Here is a 17,190-nt window from a genome sequence, read left to right on the forward strand (position 1 = left end):
AAGGAAGAGTATAGTACTGGCATATAAATCAATGGAATGAAGTTGTAAATTCAGAAAATTAACCTTTATGCTTTTGGTCAACTGATTTTGACAAAGGTGCCACAGCAATTTGATAGGGGAAGGAATAGTTTTTTTGTTGTTGTTTTCAATAAATAGTATTAGGACAATTGGTGCTAGAACTATATGAAAAAAATAACTTTATATCCTTACCTCCCACCATACACAAAGATTAATTCAAAATGGATCATGGACCCAAATATAAGAGCTAAAACTATAAGACTTCTATGAGAAAATCTTCATGACCTTGAGTTAAACAGGGTTCTTAGATATGGCACCAAAGCATGATACAAAAAATAAAAAACATGATAATTTGGATTTCAATAAAATTTAAAACTTTAATATTTCAAAAGATACCACTAAAGAAATGAAGAGAGTGGGAGAAAATTTGCAAGATTTATTATTATTTTTTTTTATTTTATTTATTTTTAGACAGAGAGAGAGCATGAGAGTGAGCAGGGGAAGGGGCAGAGGGAGAGGAAGAGGGAGAGAAGCAGATTTCCCACTGAGCAGGGAGCCCAACGTGGTGCTTGATGTAATGACTTTGAGATCATGACCCGAGCCAAAATCAAGAGTCAGTCACTTAACTGACTATGCCACCCAGGTGCCCCTGCAAAATTTATTATTTGCAAATATATATCTGATAAAGGATCTTTGTCCTCATAATATATAAAGAATTCTTCAATAATAAAAAGACAAAAAACCCAATTAAAAGTTGGGCAAAATATTTGAATAAATACTTCACCAAAGAAGATCTAAGAATCACTAATAAGAATATGAAAAGATGCTCAATATCATCAATCCTTAGAAAAAAGTATATTAAAACCATAGAGGGGTACTGCTTTATGCTAACTAGAGTGAATACGATAAAAATAGGCATGCAATAACAAGTATTAGTGAAGATGCTGATAAATTGGAACCCTCATACAATGCTGGTTGAAATTTAAAATGGTACAGCCAGGGGTGCCTGGTGGCTCAGTCGGTTAAGCCACTGCCTTCGGCTCGGGTCATGATCCCAGGGTCCTGGGATCAAGCCCCACATCAGGCTCCCTGCTCGGCGGAGAGCCTGCTTCTCCCTCTCCCTCTGCCTGCTGCTCTGCCTACTTGTGCTCTCTTTCTAGCTCTCTGTTAAAATAAACAAATAAAAATCTTTAAAATAAATAAATAAAATGGTACAGCCACTTTAGAAAATGGCGTAGCAGTTCTTAAAAGTTAAAATAAACTGGGGCACCTGGGTGGCACAGTTGGTTAAGCCTCTGACTCTTGGTTTCAGCTCAGGTTGCGAGATTGAGCCCCGCGTTGGATTCTGTGCTCAGTATGGAATCTGCTTGGGATTCTCTCTCCCTCTGCTCCTGCCTCTTTCTCTCTCTCTGTCTAAAAATAAATAAATAAATCTTTTAAAAATATATTTAAAAAACGTTAAAGTAAACTTACCTTTATGACCCAGAAATTTCACTTCTAGATATCTACTCAAGGGAAATAAAAACATGTGTCCACACGCAGACTTGTATATATGTCAGTGTTCAGAGCAGAATTATTCATAAATTGTCAAAATCAATCTACATGTTCATTAACTGATGAGTGGATAAACAAAATCCACACAATGGAACACCGTTTGTCAATAAAAGGGAACAGACTACTGCTACATAGCAGAACATAGATGAATATGAAAAATATGATAAGCCACATGCATGGCACTGCATATTGTATGACTGCACTTATATGAAATGTCCAGAAAAGGTAAATGTTTAGAGACAGAAAGCTGATTAGTTATTGTTTGGGGCTGGGAGTAAGAGTGGGTTGACTACCTAAGGACATGAAAGATCTTTCTGGGGTGACAAAAATGTTCTAAAACTGGACTCTGGTGATGATCACTCTAAATTTATTTAAAATCCTTAAGTTGTACACTTAAAAAGGTGAATTTTATGTTATGTAAATTACACCTCAATGGACTATTAAAAGTGAAATTATGCTAATTGAAACTAAGAAGAGGAAAACCTGGCAGACCCTCTGTTAACCAAATGACCAAGATTAACATCCCCAGTGATAAGTCATATGGGTATCATGTACCCCCTGATACGATGTTACAAAAAGAGCTCTTCATTCTTTCACAAGCTAATCATGAGAAACATCAGACGAATCCAAATTATTATTTAGGTTAGTACAAAAAATATCTGACCACTACTCTTCAAATCTATCAGGGTCATAAAAATCAAGAGAAGACTGAGAAATTGTCACAAATCAGAGAAGAGTTAGGAGAAGTGGCAATTAAATGCAATGTGGTATCCTAGATTAGACCCTTGGAATAGAATAAATATATTAGTGGAAAAACTGGTAACATCTGAATAAAGTATGTAGTTAATAGTATTGTTATCAGTGTTCATTTCTTCCTTTGACAAATTTACCATCGTTACGTAAGATGTTAATGTTCAGTAGTGAAGAAGATACAGGAATTCTCTGTACTCTCTTTACAACTTTTCAATAAATGTGAAATTGTTCCAAAATAAAAAGTAATTTAAAAAACAAAAGAATGGGGGACTTATCAGTTAAAAGAGAATTATGATTTAAATGTAATGTGTGGATCTTGTTTAGATCCTAATTCATACTAACCAGCTATAAAAATGAACAAAGAACAAAAAACATTCAGAAGTCAATCATTTGACCTAAGATATTTAATAACATTAAAGAATTGCTATTATTTTTGATGTGGGATGATGATATTATGATTTTCAGAGGACATTATTTTTTAGTACTACATACTAACATATTTGTGGATAGAATGATACATCTGGAATTGTCTTTAAAATGAGCCAGTGGAAGAAAAAGTGGGTGACTATAGATAAAAAAAAAAAGATGGCCCGTGGGTGATGAGTACCTGGTAGCTCATTTTACTATGCTCTCTACTCTTGGATGTGTTTGAGATTTTCCATAATAAAAAATTTTTTTTAAGTGAAAAGAAAAAAAAGACTAAGAGAAATAATTAAAATATTGTAATTTCCCTCTATACTGACCACAGGCAGGGCTTGTCTCTTAAAAATCATCTGAGCAATGTCAGAATGAATAAATTATAAGAGAGGTGAGTGAACTCCCAAAAACAATCTGAGCAGACGAACCATGAGAGACGATAGACTCTGAAAAACAAACTGAGGGTTCTGGGGGGTGGGGTGGGAGGATGGGTTAGCCTGGTGGTGGGTATTGAGGAGGGCACATTCTGCATGGAGCACTGGGTGTTGTGCACAAACAATGAATCATGGAACACTGCATCTAAAACTAATGATGTAATGTATGGGGATTAACATAAGAATAAAATAAAAAAAAAAAACAATCTGAGCAAGATAAAATCGATACTGAATAGTTGGGAGAACATTTAAGAGAAACGCCTGAATTAGCATAGACCTCCTAAACTAGAGTGCTTTGTTGTTCTTTGCTTGAAGTTTTTTGACCTGGTGATATTTAAAACTCCTATGCATGTGAGGATTTTTTTAAAAAGTAGAGGGTGGTCAGAAGCAGCCCTGTGTTACTAGTCAGTGTTAATGATCTATAGTTCCTCATCCCCCTTCAGTTTTCTTTATTGTCTAGGGCTTTGTTTTTTGGACTTGTGAGTTACAGGATAGGTTACTGTAATATAATGCATTTGCCACTTCTCTGGAAAGCCATTCAGAATCTCTAACTAGTGCAGAATGTACAACTCTTTTGCTAAAGGGTCTCTGCCAAGAGAAGCATTCTTCCGGGCTTTGTAATTTGCATTGATTACTGACTGAGCTGTTTCCCAGTGCATCACTGGGTGTTGACTGTAATCTATAAAGCTTTACATAGTTTTGTCCTATTTAAAAAAGTCTGACACTGGTGGTCAATTTCAGTAATGACCGAGATCGATCTGGGTGACTTTAAAAAATTTTAACAGATTTTGGGACCTGAAATGTCAAGAGCAAGTTATTCTTATTGATCACACATAGTCTGGAAATCTACTATTTTAAAGGTGGGTACAGTGTACAGTACTGAACTTGTAAAAAACAGGAAGTTGAAAAGTAGACAGTATTGCCAAAAATGTTCTAGCTCTGACTTTGTGCTCCCTAAACTAATCTGACATGCTTTCAGAATATTTCACTTCCTTGATGACCATTTTTACAGTTTCTATCCAATACTTACCCCCACATAGTGACAGAGTTAATGATTATCTCATGAGGCAGATATGAATAGGAACAGTATTCATATCAAAGACAACTGGTCCCACTTCCAGGTCCATCTTTGGGCCAAGATATGTAGTCGCCAACAGTGAGTTGGCGACTGTATTTTTTGAGTCCTGGCGCAAAGTAAGATCCATCTGTTTTGCCCAGCCGTTTGCCTGAGTGCCACAAAATGGTCCTGTTATTAGTCTTATTTGTGGTCCTATTTGAGGTTAAGGGATAATATAAATAAACTTTAGTCCTCCTTGTGATGAATGTAGCATGGGAATTAAAAGTGGTGGTGTTGGTAGTGGTAAGTGATGTTGCGTCTCTATTTTCTCAGTTGCTCTGTTTTCTTTGGATTGGGAAACAGACATTTAAGAATGAGTTTGTCATCTGGAAGGATAGTTGTGACCAAGTTTCCCTCAACAGGATACAAGATGTTATTTTTGAGCTTCATTACCCTCACCAAGGGGAAAAAAAAAAGAGAGGGAAAAAATAAGGAAGAAAGTGAAAGTAAGGAAGAAACATGCAGAAACAGAAGTGAAGAGAAAGGTCAAAGAGGATGAGGAATACATGAGGAGACGAGAAGAATGTAACGTAGCAGACTGCCTATTCATAGAAATTACTTTATTATTTTGAACTGATAGTTCAGTTAACTCAACATCTGGTGAATTGAGGAAAAGGAAATCTGACTGATTAAATTGAACTGCTAGTTGTCAGTTAAATAGTTTATATATAAATATGCAGCCTAGTTTCCATCATATTTTCCTGTATGAACTAGATAGTGAATCATTTTTTCACTAACCATATTTGAGCGGTGAGTAGAACAATACCAATCGGTGATTCAGATTTATGTAGAGGTGGGCAGTTTTTATATTTCTGAATTGATTATTGGGGATTATTGTTATTCCATATAATTTCTGAGCCTGAGTTATTTTTGTCAGTTTCTTTTATGAATGTTTTGTTACCTTATAAGGAAATATGTGCACTCCCCTCCTCTCATTCAGTTGTCCCTGGTGACGCCTCCATAATTTCTGTCTTTACACTGGTGCATTTTTAGTCTAATTCAGGCATGTGAGAAGCAGGGGAAAAGTTTAGTCAGTCAATGTCAGTGATTTTTTTTCTGATCCATTCATGGATGGATTTCGTGAATCTGCACCAGTTTGCCTTTAAAATCTATATATATCAAGTAGACACAATACCTAAAATATTCTTCCATATACTTGAAGGGAAAAAGAAAATAGAATTCGTAAGTCAGATGAGATACATTTTCTAATAATAGATGCAATTTCAGGGGTGATTTATGATCATGCTCCCATATGTAGAGATATTAAAATATTACCTTGCACTAATGTGAAGTAGGACATAAACACACCACATTTAGTGCTACCAATATATAAAAAATGTACTGCCATGCTGTGAAGTAAAAGAAAGATAATTGTATTATCTTATTTTACACAAAAAAAAGCTATATTTTTCTAAATCCTGTAGTGTCAGTTATCTAAAGCTAAAAATAGGGATGACTTAATCTAGCCTGTTTTTTTTAAAACTGTTATCTTATTTAGAGATGGTATTGTATGAAGAAAGAAGGGATTGAAAATATAGTGTGACATTTTAAGCCCAAATATTTATGACATAGTTGGAGATTTTAATGCCTGCACTCTTAATTTGAAGATTAAAAATACGTGTTAAAAAATGTGGTTCGGTTTTTTAAAACCAGGAGGTCCAGTTCAAATCCTGATGGTCTTCTCATGCTGCTTCACACAGCAGTGGCTGCATCTAATAAGATAATATGTCTATATGATGTGGTATCCGGCATGCTAAGCCCACCATACATTGCAGTGGGCATTCTGTATTGCTAAATATGTTCATTTACCTCTACTTCACCATCTGCCTCACCACCAATGCAGCCACTTGAAAGTAGTAGATCTAACATTTTTTTTCCAATTCTATTTGAAGTCATAATTTTCCTTCAACATGTATATTCAGATAATAGATTTTCTTCTTTATTCTCTAAAATTAACATTTTATGTAATCTTTAGGCTGTGAAATTGTTGAGTAGTTTTTTAAAAATCAGATAGAATTTAGCTGAAATTCAGAGGCACTGAGCTTCTAGTCATATCATTATAAGTCCTAAACAGGGAGGCATATTTTGTTTTTCAGAATTGCTTTTTTTTTTTTTCCTCTTTAGATCCTTTTCTTTTCATTAAAAAACTACTCTGGGAAGAGGGTTTTTTTTTCCTTAACAGAAAAAAAAAAAAAAAAAGCCACGCTTGACTGATAATGCATTGCTTTGGATGGTGAAACATTATGAAAGTTTAATTTTTAATTAAATCTGAAATACCAATTATAACTGAAAGAGATTTTAACCTGTTTCTTTTCAGACTGCCTGAAGTTACATTTAGAGACTGAAATCACTGCACCTTAAAAACAAAAGATTGAGCTGCACTGCATTCCTGTAAGTGAAAGCTTCCTGTACCTTCTTCCTCTGTGATTTTGTGACCAACCCAAGAAAAGACAAAAACATTGGTAACATAGTAACCAGGCATGAGTAAAAATTTGAATATCCCTGAAGAAATATATGTTTAAATGATTTCCTTCTATAAAAAAAAAATTTGTTGGGCTCAATATTCAGTATGTCTTTTTTATTCAACCTAAATTGTGAATCCTTTTTTTTTTTTTTTTGCCTGGTTTGAATTGCATTAGGGAGGGTGTCACCCACTGTGCATCCACACAGTGACATACACCGTGACAGGAGGGATTCTCACATTTTTGTTCAAGTCCCATTGAAGGTAATGGATTTCTTACGGAATCAAAGTAGATTCCTTTTTCCTTTGTGATGTCATTAGAAATTTTTAGCCTTTGTGTCAATGGAAATGGAGAGAAGTTCATGATGACATCACAAGATTCTGTTGCCTTGAGGACTTTGGGCAAAACTAAGTAAAATGCATAATTCCCTTGTGTGCGTGTGTTCCCCATTCTGCTATGAAGCAGTCAAAATAGCACATCTTATGTCTTCCCGTGAGCTACAAGGCTGTCTCTCAGAGCCCCATTGTTCCATAAATGCATGTCAGAGTCTACCACAGTCTGGTCTACCCTTATTTAGCTGCTGTTTTGTCAATGTACTTGGAAGAACAATTAACACTTGGGATTTCAATGTCTGAATAACAGGCAGTGAATAGAACCCGAGCATATAAAAGAATCAGACGCCCAGGGTAAGAAAACAGAAGCTTATAGTTGGTGGGGGAAAAAAGAAAAGCATTTTAATGCTGCGCTCAGAGGTTGTGAAATACTATGAGAGAAGTCAATCTTTTTTTTTTTTTTTTAATTTTAGATCAAAATGTATGTTTTGGTAATGAAATCCAGAAGGTTATGATGTCTTCCTAAGTTTTGCAGTTTAATGTGTTGCAAGGTCTTTCCTTAGAGAGTCTTAAAACACTGAAATAACATCCATCTCCTTGAGTCATTGTTGGAAGGCCAGATGTGGGGTCTACTGCACCGTGGCTTTCAGAGTGCCACCGTGTCTGTCCCACAGAGTGCAGTAAAAGTGATTCACTTTCTTCCATTTTCACTTTGGTTCACTGTACTCTTTCATTATTGGCTATAGTGCTTGTGTGTTGACTGCTGATAGTCCAGAAGTTGTTTAAGTATCTCTATGTATGGTCTGAATTTCTGCTAGGTCCCTTTTTTGGTGGGAGGAGAAAGATGATGCATGGACAGAGCAAGATCACCTCACTGTCAGGGTAGCTGATGAATGGAAAGGGAGCTTATGCATGGTGCCCACTGAGCACAGTGCTTGACTGGAATGAGGGAATAAATGATGCTTGTTGTTATTTTTGTCATAACTACAACAATTCAAACCCATAGACAGAAAGGTCTCCAGAAGCAGGGTCTGTTTCTTACTCGTTTTTTAATCTCCAGTGCTTGGCATAATAATAGTAATGATGAAGTATTTACTGTTATTAATACAATTATAAAATGTGTTCATAGTCAGTACTCTAGGATTTATTCTGTCAGAGAATATTTATTGTGGAGAGGGGTTGAATAAAGTTCCTGACAGTCAGGAAGACAATTTTAAAGGAATTGGTCAAAGGTAAACCAACTGTTCATCACATCACGTTAGGCATCTGTCTCTTGGTCTTTCTCCTCATTGACTTTACACTTCCTTCTCATCACCAAGATGAGGAGGGCCAATTCATACCACATCCTTTTTTCTGTGAAATGGTCTCCAGCAGTTTTCCACTTAACTTATGCGTCTTAGATCCCATACATTGAAGTTGTCTCCAAAGATACCTCTGCCTGACTCCAGGATGGGCTCTTCACCTGTTGGTCTAATTTCCGTGTGGTGAATCGTGCTTCAAGGAGAGAGGCACATAGAGGCACATGTACGATAGATACCGGGCAGCAGGCCTGCGGAAGTCACCATTAGAAGCCTCAACTTTCAGTGCATAAAAACCCAGGACCAGTTTCTCAGTCTCTCAGCATGAATAAGACCACACCATTCTTGAGAACTCAGAACCATTTGACCCCTTCTGACCCCTTCAACATTTAGCTTTCTGGTGGTTTTGGGGTTCTTTGTTTTTTGTTTTTGTTGTTTTTGTTTTTGTTTTGCATAAAGTTCTCTGCCCTCCCCCACCAATTTTAATTTATTTCCAAAAGGGGTCCCTTCATTTTTATTAAATCAGCTGCTGCTGATGCAAATTAAGGCTTTCATAAAACGTGGCCTCTGAGGCAAAACTAAAATGATAAAATTTAAGCTTAGTGAATTGTACCGTTATCATGTTGAATAACATTTAAGGACGTCAAGGAACTTTATAAACACATTTCGTATTTTTTAAGATTACAAAATTGAGGCGAAAGGGATTTAAGGGTAAAGCTTCATCAAACATTACAGGTACAAAGGCTGTAAGAAGCAGAAGTCCTAATAATCTCATTTTGAAATAAGTATATTGAGGCCCAGGGTAGGGCATGCAAGTTACCCAAACCATAATGATCACCAGTGCAGCTCATCCTTTAGTCATCTAGGCCTGAGAATAGCCCTGAATTTAGGCTCTGGGGCTTTGATCTTTCCTCTATACTCAGGGTCTGAGCAGTGTTTTCTGAGGAACAAATTGCCTTAGGTTCATTTTATGAGACCCTTTGAACTGTAATTCCCTCCATAGACTAGCCCAAAATTAATATATAAGGAGTTTTCTGGAAATATTCATTGTTACCAAAAAAGGTTTTTTTTTTTCATTTTTTTCTGTACATTTTGATATCATGCCTCTGGTTGTACAGTGAGTCACATAGATGCAAATTTATTTGGTTGACTTAATATTCTTTATGACAATTTACAAAGTGGACAGAAGACCATTAGAAACTTCAGTAGTTTAATTGTGCTTACAGGCATGATAAAACTAGTATTCTGAACAGAGCCATTGTGACATGGAATTCAGACTTCCCGAGTGTGCATCACGCATGGTGTCAGAATGTCACTGTTGCCAGGGGTCATTTCTGCCAGAGAAAAGTTTTTCAGAGTCTGAAAAAAATGAAATAAACTTTAATAATTTAAAATGAATTACTTGCCCTAGTAATTTATTTCAGGTTGCCTTTATTGGATTCTGTCATTTAGCAATCTGAAGAGACCAGTGTAGGAACTTTTCTGTTATTTTACCCAGAGCTAAGTCCTGGGTATATCTTAGTTTCTTCTTCAAATTTATTTTATACCTTCCCAACATTCCTGTCCCCATGTGAAGAAGTTCAAGTTTCTATGTACAAAATATGAGTGCTTATGTCTTTGTGCCCCAAGTGAGGAGATGGTGTTCTGTCTTAAAAAATCCCGTGGAAGCTTTGGCATATAGAGAAGGAAGAATTGAAGCATGAGAATGCCAGAGCAGGGCCTTGGATATAGGTGCACAACAAGGTTCTCTCCTCAGACCTCTTCTCTCTTTAATAATAAATTAAAATTTATTCTGTGCCTCTTATGAACAAAGCATTTTACCAGGGTAAATAACATATACTTCCTGTCATCAAGGAGTTCATAATCTGTTTGGGCAATAAATACATCTTTCTTAAAGACAGAATGTTGTATGGGTACAGTAAAGTAAATAGTTATCATTTCCTTTGGAGCATCAAGAAGTTATCTGGGGTGCCTGTGTGACTCAGTTGGTTAAGCGTCTGCCTTTGGCTCAGGTCATGATCCCAGCATCCTGAGATCAAGCCCCACATCGGGCTCCCTGCTCCGCGTGGAGCCTGCTTCTCCCTCTCCCACTCCCCCTGCTTGTGCTCGCGCTCTCTCTCTCAAATAAATAAAATAAAATCTAAAAAAAATAATTAAAAAAGAAATTATTTGATATTCACCAGTAGCCCAAGTAGAGGGAGTAATGAAAATGAAAGTTGAGAGAACAGTGAATAGTAATGGTGTGATCTGAGAATAGGATGCTGGTTGGAGCCAGTTTTTTCCAAAGTGTGGGTTGCAAACCATTCATAGGTCATGGAATCAGTTTAGAGAATCATAGTCAATATGCTTTTAATGAAATAGTATCAAAGGGAGAAATTTATAAAAAGAGTGTGTTACATATTTTTAAGACAATGGATTGCAAAATAAATATATTTCTTACTGGGAATCGTGCCACCAAAATATGAAAGCAGATATAAAGAAGATCAGTCTTTTAAATACTCAACTCACATTATCCTAACTAAGGGATAATATTATTTTCCACCTCTTTGTATACGAGAAAGTGGAGGGATTAAGCAATTTGTCCCAGGTCATACAATAGGTGAATGTAAAAGATAGAATGTGAATAGGTCTGTCAAACTCCATATTCATACTCTTCCCATGATCTGACACTGCTTTTCAGGGTTGTATGACTTCAGTTATTACACTACTGACAACTCACACATCTATATCTCTAGTCCTGATATCTCTCCCAAATTCCAGTCCTATATTTCCAATGTCCTTATTTAAATCTTCGAATAGATATCACACTAGTTTTCTCCAAGTCAGTACATCAAAATTGAATTTATCCTCCTAGTGAAAATTAATCATCTTCCTTTTGACTATACTAATTTTCTTCATCTCAATTGTCCAGGTCATCTTGACTCAAAATTTGTCATACTTGCTTTCCCCCACCCCCCAGGTGTCCAATAAGTGGCCGGGTCTTGTTAGTTCTCCTTCCTTGGTACCTCTGTCTTAGGTTTTCATTTTCTCTTCCCTGCAATAATCTCCTAATTGAGAGAGACAGGGGGAAGGGAGACCAGTTCATCCTAAACACTGCTGCCTCATTAGGTTTCCTGAAGCAGGAGCCCTAAGATTATGTCACCCTTGTTCAGACAAAACTTTTCATTTTATTTTATTTTATTATGTTATGTTAATCACCATACATTACATCATTTTTTGATGTAGTGTTCCATGATTCATTGTTTGTGTGTAACACCCAGTGCTCCATGCAATACGTGCCCTCTTTAATACCCATCACCAGGCTAACCCATCCCCCCACCCCTCTCCCCTCTAGAACCCTCAGTTTGTTTCTCAGAGTCCATAGTCTCTCATGGTTCGTCTCCCTCTCCGATTTCCCCCCCTTCATTTTTCCCTTCCTGCTATCTTCTTTCTTTTTTTAACATATAATGTATTACTTGTTTCAGAGGTACAGGTCTGTGATTCAACAGTCTTACACAATTCACAGTGCTCACCATAGCATATACCCTCCCCAATGTCTATCACCCAGCCACCCCATCCCTCCCACCCCCACCAATTCTAGATTAATCGCCAAACAATTTCTAACCAATATTTATGACCATCTAAAATCTAATTCTAACCTCATTTCTGACATAGTCTTTTTTTTTTTTTAAGATTTTATTTACCCATTTGAGAGAGAGAGAATGGCAGGGGGCACGAGCAGGGAGAAGGAGCAGAGGCAGAGGGAGAAGCAGGCTCCCCGCTGAGCAGGGAGTCGGACGCGGGGCTCAATCCCAGGACCCTGGGATCATGACCTGAGCCGAAGGCAGACACTTAACTGACTGAGCCACCCAGGCACCCCCTGACTTATTCTTATGTTTTAATATACCACACACTCAGGCCAAATTTCCTCACCACCACCAACCCCCTTTATTAATATTGTTCTTGCCATCTTAGATGTCCATTATTCTGTTTTTCCATATGCAAATCTAACCCATCCTTCTGGGTCTATTTTGAATGCTATTAATTCCATGAAACCCTCCCTCTTTGACCTAGCCAGAAATAATTCACTCTCCCCTGTTTACCAAGCTCACTTCGCACCTGTAGTGGCTCTGCTGACAATTTGATTTTGGACTTGTAGCATTCAGAACTGGGAGAGAATATATTTCTGTTAAGTCAACAAGTTTTGGTAATTTGTCACAATAGCCTAAGAAACTAATGTAGCATTTATCTACACTTTTTTTTTGAGACTTGAATTGCTTTCTATATTTTTTAATGATACTTATGTTCAGGCTTTATCTCTTTACTAGAAAATAAATTCTTTAGGGATAGAGTCCATATTTAATTAACATTTCTAAACTCTACAAAATCTACCACAGTAGAATCATTAATTCATTGCCCAACCATGCTTAATCTGGGGAATATAGAAATGATCCCTTAGGCTCTTATGGAATTTATAGTGTCCTAAGGGAATCAGACATTAAATAAGTAAACAAATAATTACAAAATTACAAATTGTAGTCCGTGAAAAGAGCTAATAGATATGCAAGACAGTAATGCATGGGGAAAATCTGTTATACTGTCCATTGAGTAGTCAGGAAAGAATTCTCATAGAAAGTGTAATTTAAGTTGATAGTTAAAGCACAGGAAGAATCGGGCAGGTGAAGAATTTGGGGTGAGGATAGAAACATGAAGGAAGAGAAAGCTCCAGACAGAAACAGCATAGACAATGCCCTGAGGCAAAGACAAACTTTGTGTATTCAAGGAAATAAAAGGATTCCAGAGTGGCTAGAGGGAAGTAAACAAAGAAGAGAGTAATTGGAAGTGAAGTCAGAGGAGGAACCAGAGTGAAGAATTTGGATTTTATTTTGAATACACTGGAAAAACACGTAATAGATGTATATATTAAATGAATAAATAAATAAATATTATCTATATTTTAATTGAATAGAACAAGATGAAAATAATTCAAAGGTAAATAGTATGTACAAGCTCATGGCAACTATACATTTATTTTGAATTCTTGCCAAAGGTTTACTTCTAAGTTTGAGGGGGGTTTGGATTTCTGAAACTGAGATCTAATAGTTCACAACATATTTCCCATTTGCATAACCAAAGTAGGTTCCTGACAACCTTCTAAGATAAGGTCAAGTTAATTTTATTTCCTTTCTAGTTAATAATTATTACGATTCTGTTGTTGGTTAATGAATCTCTTATTTTTGTTTATTTTTAAGTGCTAATTGCACAATGTAGGAATGAGTACCAAAAATGTGTTTTACTCCTAGGATGTATTTTTAACATGTTACCCTTAATCTTATTTTTAATTTTGATGTATTTTATCATGTGCAATGACCAGGGGCCTGGAGGCATAGAAAGCCTTGAAATGAATATCATTATCTTCATTATTACTGAATTTTGGGATTAAAAACAATCCAGATCATTTTAAAGTATGATGCATAATATTACGGAATACCACTAAATCAGAATGGAGATATCAGTTTGTTTGCAAAATGGTAGAAATTATGCCCTTTTGCCAGATTAAAAAAAAGGAAAGAGAAGAAAAAAGGAAAAGAAATACGGTAGAGGAAATGTGAAAATTAAACCATAGAGAAGTAGGTTAAGCTCTAAAGATATGAGGATTTATCTGCTTTAACTTAGTAAAAAGACACTAGAATCATAAAATATTATAGTGATAGGGAAACTTAGGAATTATTTATTCCAGCTTCCTCATTTTAGAGATGAACAAAATTCAGGCCTAGAATTCCTTTCTAAGACATACAGTTAAATAGTTAATGGCAGGGATGGAACTGTAACCCTAATTCTTAGGAGGTATATTAACACAGCTAAACCAGCTTATCAGTGATCAACACCCCTACCATAACCCTTTCAAGGTCTTGGGTGGAAAAAAGAATATTAAGTACAGGAGATGAGCTTTAATTAATAAAAATCTGAACAATATGTATTACTCACAATCTGTTTACTTAATGTACCAGATGCTTTGTGAAAGTTGTCTTTAATCCTTGCTACCACACTCAGCAACCACTCTTCAAAGTAGGAATCATTTCCATTTTATAATGAGAATACTGAGCTCCAGAAAGATTAAGTAACATCCAAGATTGCGAAGCCAGAAAGTGAATTTGTATTGATGCCAGGCCTAACTGATTCAAAACTATCTCCTGCTTGTTGTTTTTATCTATTGCATTTTGTTATCGCCCTAGCTCATGTGGTCACACAGGTCATTAGTTCTCTAATACTCCAAACATTGAAAAAAAAAAAAAGTTAGGAAGAAAAGAAAGTTAGATTTAGCAGGTACCCTTTCTGCATAAAGTTCTTCACATTTAATTCCGTCAACAGTACCTCAAGATTAATGTTATAATCCTTAGTTTAAAATTTAGAAAACCAAGGTTCAGTGAGATGAAATTGCCCCACACATCTTAGTAAAAGCCTGAGCCAGAATTCTAACACAGATCTGTCTGATCCCAGGTGTTCTTCCCATTGTTCCATCAACCTCTAAGTCTGCTCTTCTCCTGGATGCTGGTTAGTCTTCTATGGTCCTCACACCTCATCTCCTTATTTGACAAAGTAGAATTGTAAGGCATGCTCCCATAGACTTCTCAAGAAGGAAGAGAGTGTGTTGAGAGGGTGCTTTTATAATTAAGTTTTATTACCTTGTCTGAAAATAAATACAATGACCCATATATGTTTCCTTCTTTGAGAAATGAGGAGCTAGGAAGATAGGTCGAATCTGTGACATTACTCTTCCATCTCTACATTACCTTGACTCACTCTGTGTCTGTGCCCAAGACCCCAATCATATCACAGATAACAGTACTACTAACCTATATCATACTTGAATACACCTTTGAAAAATAAAAGAAGTAAAATTGTTGTATTTATGAGGCGAATACAAAGGAAGAAGTTTTACGTTTTCCTTCTCAAAACTAACTTATTTGAAGCCTTGAAAGCCTGATTAGAGATATAGGTCAATGAAAGAGCTCATTGTTAACTGCTTCTAGAAAAAGTGCAAAACTGAAAATCCAAACACACTTATGAATTGTTAGATTGTTTTCTAATGACCAATGAGGACTACATTAGAAGTGAACTTCTTGGTAAAAGCAAGAGAGAGAGACAGGGAGAGGGAGGGAGGAAGGGTGCGAGGGAAGGAGGGAGGGGGGAAAAGGGGAGGAGAAAGAGATTGGAAACAGTTTTTTAATGGCAGCTCCCACTCAGACATGATCTTGAATTTCCTTCTATGTGTCAGCTTTAGCAGCACTGCATGTATACACCTTCATTTCTGGGAAGGTCATTTTCTATTATCAGATAATATTATCAGATAATACACTTGAACAATTATTCTAAAACCTATTGTCACTATGGAATGGCACAATATACAAAAACAAGTTTATGGTGATTAGAAGTGTTGCTTACCTGTTAGGGTTCTACAACTGTTACTTTATCCTCTCTGTTTCTTGAGTTTGACTTCTAAGTCGTTCTATGTGAAAGGGTCCATTCAAGTCTTTTAAAATAACTCCGTGAAAACCATCTTTCCTACTTTGCAGAAGGGACTTTGTTCTTTGGCCCATCCTTGCACTTTGCAATATGTTGCTAGTAGCCCTAAAGCAGAAAGTACATTAATATATCATTTGAACTGCTGGGTCTCATCAGGAAAAAAAAAAAAAAATGTTTTCAACAATCTTATAATATTTTGTTAAAAATCCAATTCTGGTTCAATGTTTTGTTCTCGAAGGAATTTTGAATGAATAAAAGCTTTTGTAAGAGGGAGGAAGCTTATCTAATCTCTTCAAGACTGGTGAGAAGCAATCAGGAGACTTGTGACTCTTTGAAACAGTAAATTTCCAGGGAATTAGGCACATGTTTCTCAAGAACAATAGTTTTACACATCAGGTGGCAGCACATTGCCTCTAAATGCACCCCCTCATGTATCCCAAATGGCAATGTGGAAGCACCATTCTTTGAGTCAAGTGGAGAAGGGAAGAGGCCATGCTAAACTGACATTCTTTCAGGAGGTCATGAGAAATTGAATACAGAATGAACTCAGCCTAATGATTAGTATCAGATTCTCAGAGTTATAAACCTCCTATGTTAAAATGCCCTCAAAGATATAGGAAAATAAGTTTGCTCATGTTGGTAGTTATAAGGACTAGAAAATTACGATTCTTGACAGTCATTTACTTGTTTGCAATTGCACTAAACTTGACCATATGAAATTTGCTTAACCTTTGCTACAATGTTATTGAACTATTCTTTGCTTAACTTACTTGAATATTATAGGACGTTATTAAATAATCAGTATATGTCTAACATTGTTATCATTGCCACTGTTGCTACTATCAGAATTCTGTTTTCTTTTCTGGACTAGGGCTGGCAGGAACAGCTGAGAACTTGGGTTACACATTTTACACTCTGTCTTACCTTCCTGCGGCATTGGAAAGTGGGAGGGGCCAACTAGACTGGCGGCTCTGTAAGTTAACTTAGACTTACCTGGAAAACTTGTCAGTGAAGCTTTATTCATAAGCCCTTTTAGCAGATAAATAGTTTGCATGAAAAAGCCCTTGTTTTTTAAATAAGTACTAACTCTCATGCTTCATGAGACTTTCTGATTGATTACATCATACTATCCACATTATCGTTGCAGTTACCACGAGGGAGGCAGCAAGTGTAATGGAAACGAAAGAGTATGGGGCTGTCTGGAGACTTAATTCAGGCATTGTCAGATAGTTTTGTCTTAAGATCATTTTCCTTATCTGTAGGGGACACTTTTCTCGATCCGTGCAGACATTATACAAA

General features: G+C 36.3%; 1 protein-coding gene across 4 annotated transcripts in view; it reads left to right on the forward strand.

Moving 5' to 3' along the window:
• ZBTB20 (zinc finger and BTB domain containing 20) overlaps positions 1-17,190 on the forward strand; it is an 804,401-nt gene that overhangs the window by 292,092 nt on the left and 495,119 nt on the right. For all 4 annotated transcript variants that reach the window (XM_035000119.1, XM_035000121.1, XM_035000136.1 and 1 more), the window contains exon 5: positions 6,611-6,684. The gene's annotated coding sequence lies outside the window, so the exon portion shown is untranslated. The remainder of the gene's footprint in view (positions 1-6,610; positions 6,685-17,190) is intronic.

This window comes from Mirounga leonina, unplaced genomic scaffold, assembly GCF_011800145.1.
Source record: "Mirounga leonina isolate KUSES-001 unplaced genomic scaffold, KU_Mleo_1.0 Mir_115, whole genome shotgun sequence".
Lineage (NCBI taxonomy): Eukaryota > Metazoa > Chordata > Mammalia > Carnivora > Phocidae > Mirounga > Mirounga leonina.